The following is a 4,220-nucleotide window of genomic DNA, read 5'->3' as shown; positions in this document are numbered from 1 at the left end:
AGAAGCTCAAGAACTCATTGACATGGTTGCTAATAACCAGTTCATGTACACTTCTGAAAGGAATCCTGTGAGTAATGGGACGCCTATGAAGAAGGGAGTTCTTGAAGTTGATACTCTGAATGCCATATTGGCTCAGAATAAAATATTGACTCAGCAAGTCAATATGATTTCTCAGAGTCTGAATGGAATGCAAGCTGCATCCAACAGTACTCAAGAGGCTTCTTATGAAGAAGAAGCTTATGATCCTGAGAACCCTGCAATAGCAGAGGTGAATTACTTAGGTGAACCTTACGGAAACACCTATAACTCATCATGGAGAAATCACCCCAATTTCTCATGGAAGGATCAAAAGCCTCAACAAGGCTTTAATAATGGTGGAAGAAACAGGTTTAACAATAATAAACCTTTTCCATCATGCACTCAGCAATAGACAGAGATCTCTGAACAAAATGCTTCTAATTTAGCAATTCTAGTCTCTGATCTATCTAAGGCCACTGTGAGTTTCATGAATAAAACCAGGTCTTCCATTAGAAATTTGGAAGCACAAGTGGGCCAGCTGAGTAAAAGGATCACTGAAATCCCTCCTAATACTCTCCCAAGCAATACAGAAGAGAATTCAAAAGGAGAGTGCAAGGCCATTGACATAAGCACCATGGCCGAACCCAAAGAAGGAGAGGAGGACGTGAATCCCAAGGAGGAAGACCTCCTGGGACGTCCAGTGACCAATAAGAAGCTTCCCTCTGAGGAACCAAAGGACTCTGAGGCTCATCTAGAGACCATAGAGATTCAATTGAACCTCCTTATACCCTTCATGAGCTCTGATGAGTATTCCTCTTCTGAAGAGAATGAGGATGTTACTGAAGAGCAAACTGCCAAGTTTCTTGGTGCAATCATGAAGCTGAAGATGAATGTGACAATCATCATCATTCCCTATGAACGCGTGCCTGACAACCACTTCCGTTCTACCTTAGATTGAATGAGTATCTCTTAGATCTCCTAACCAGAATCTTCATGGCGTAAGCTAGAATGATGGCGGTATTCAAGAGAATCCGGAAGGTCTAAACCTTGTCTGTGGTATTCCAAGTAGGATTCAATGATTGGATGACTATGACGAGCTCCAAACTCGCGATTGCAGGGCGTTAGTGACAGACGCAAAAGGATAGTAAATCCTATTCCAGCATGATCGAGAACCGACAGATGAATAGCCGTACCGTGACAGGGTGCGTTGATCATTTTCACTGAGAGGATAAGATGAAGCCATTGACAAGGGTGATGCCTCCAGACGATTAGCCGTACCGTGACAGGGCATTGGATCATTTTCCCGAGAGATGACCAAAAGTAGCCGTTGACAATGGTGATGTATCACATAAAGCCAGCCATGGAAAGGAGTAAGACTGATTGGATGAAGATAGCAGGAAAGCAGAGGTTCAGAGGAACGAAAAGCATCTCCATTCGCTTATCTGAAATTCCTACCAATGATTTACATAAGTATTTCTATCCCTATTTTATTATTTAATTTCGAAAACCATATTATTATTTTATATCCGCCTGACTGAGATTTACAAGGTGACCATAGCTTGCTTCATACCAACAATCTCCGTGGGATTCGACCCTTACTCATGTAAGGTATTACTTGGACGACCCAGTGCACTTGCTGGTCAGTTACACGGAGTTGTGAACCATGGTATTGGCATCATATTTTTGGCGCCATTGCCAGGGAAAGAAAGAGCTATGAATTTTACATAATTAAAGTGTAATCACGATTCCGCGTACCAAAACTCAATAAGCAAAAATTGAGTACAGGAAATACTCAAAGGCAGAAACCTAGCGAAAGAAATTATCGTAAGCATGCATGAAAAAATATTATAAAAGCCCTTATCCAAAAAAGGGCAAAAAGTTAAGCGCATTTTTTGTTAACGGCCATAAAAGGCCAAGAAAGTCAGAGTCAACCACCACAAACAACAGAAAAAGATAAATTGTTTAAGGGGCCCACAAGCCAGGCCCCCAATAGCTCAAATCAATTAATAGAAGAAAAATTAAGAGTCACCAGAGGGAGGAGAGGTCGGATCAGTGGCAGGGGAGGACGGAGAAGTCTCTTCGGCAGTAGGGGTCGGAACATTTGAAGACGTCAGCCGGGATCCCTTCAGTTGATCCTCGCGAAGAGCAGATTCTATAAGTCTTTGTCCATGGGTCTTCAGCTCAGAATCCGTCTCAGGTCGGGGAGGAGAAACAATAGGCCCATTCACAGCAATATTATCAAGATCAAAAGGGGAAAGATCCAGGCCAGGAGCAATGACTCCGACCTGCTCTTTGAAAATCCTCCAGGCCTCCTCCGAGCTCTCCGCCAGGGAGTCCTCCAAATCCTGATAAGCCACCCGACCTCTCTCCAGCTACCGCTGGAGATCAATGTTCTCGAAAAAGACCCTTACATAATTCTGCTTCGCCTTCTCCTTAAGACCTTCTGCCATGGCACACTGGGCCATCAACTTCTTTTCCCTCTCCTGAAGTTGGGACCTCTCCTCCTTCAACCATGTAACTTCCTCCAGGAGCCTTTTCTCTTCCTCTTGATAGAGGCCAATCCTCCCTTCCAACTCCTCAACCTTTTGGGTAGAACCCAAAGAGCTGAGGGGAGTTTGGTCTAAAATATCAAGAAGTTTTGTACATAACCCAACAGCCCGAACACTCCCCTGAACCAGGATATTAAGATGGTTTCGAACGGAAGCATAATCCATATTAATTTGAGTATGGAGAAAGATGTGATTCCAAACGAATTGGGGACCATCAAAGTCCCAAGAAGAAGAGCCAGACCCCGAGGTCTTACGCTTCTTCTTCTTAGGTTCAGGGGAAGCTCGGGCATGAACGATGGGAGGAGGAAGAGAAGAGGCAAAACCAGAAGTTACCATAATGGAACGAGAAGAGGTACCCATATCATGAGGAGGAGGAGGTACAGTGCCGGCAGCCCTCACAGCATCAGCACGTGCCTGTGACCTTCTCTTGGCATCCTAAACCTTCTGGTAGGAGGCACTGGAACCTTTTTTCACCATCTCTGAAAAGCGCTACAAGCCTGATGAAGGATTAAGCTCAAATTACGGAATTACAAAAGCGTGAGACGTTTACACGAAGCTAACGTATAAGGTACAAGGTATATGTATAAAGGAATTAAACATATATAAGTATAAGAATATAATGATCATAGAGAACTAGCCGCAGCTTGCGGAGTTTAAGCAGACTAGTTACAAATAGAAATATACAGAGTTTTAGAATTTAAAACATCTTATACAACCTATCTCTCAAGTAAGCCTCTAAGGCCATAAAGATAAAACATAAAAAGATGTGAGAGTAATTATAACAAAGTAAAATAAATTAAACCAAGGAGGAACCATACTCCGCTCTGTCACCATATCCGCAATCTCACCGAAGTAGATTACGACCTACATCTGAAAAATAACAACAAAGTATGGAATGAGAACCGAAGGTTCTCAATATGGTAACAGTGCCCAATGATGTAAGATGTAAGGCTCTGGGATGCCGAAGGCAATCCTAGAACTCCACATCACATACGGATATTCAAGCTTAGAACAAAATAAATAAAAGAACTTAAATCATAAACCAGGATTATCTAAACTTAGGGGTTCTAACTAATCACACCGCTGTATCCCACAGCCTTCGTCAACCTTACCTCTGTGCGATCCCATCGCCACCGCTTACTTAACCTCCTTAGCACCAGACAATCACAATTAATGCAAACAAATAAAACACAAGTAGAAGCATATAAAGCAAGTAGTTCAAGTAAGCAAATAGGCATGTTATACAACTAGGCAAACTCACATAAGCAAAGCAAACAAGCACATAAAAGATGCATATGATGAATGCCTATCCTATTGGCTCATGATATCACTTGTCGGTCCATAAATGCCAACCCGACACATCCTTTCGGATGTCACTTTTCTGCCGCACCCACGAATATAGTGTCGGGCACACTCTATTAACCCACGGATATTGTGCCGGGCACACTCTATTCACCCACGGATATAGTACTGGGCACATTTGCATGCATAACCCAAGGATATAGTGCCTGACACACTCTTGTAGCAGAAAAGATTATCAATCATAATTCAATCCCAGGGACATAATACCCTACACACTCTCATTATTCAACAAGATCATCATTCCTCTTTGAGTCTTCAACTCATCATAACCATCATCAATTCATCACTTCC

The sequence above is a fragment of the Arachis ipaensis genome, chromosome B05 (genome assembly GCF_000816755.2).
Source record: "Arachis ipaensis cultivar K30076 chromosome B05, Araip1.1, whole genome shotgun sequence".
In the NCBI taxonomy this organism is placed as follows: Eukaryota; Viridiplantae; Streptophyta; class Magnoliopsida; order Fabales; family Fabaceae; genus Arachis; species Arachis ipaensis.
Note: the sequence above shows the minus strand (reverse complement) of the source record.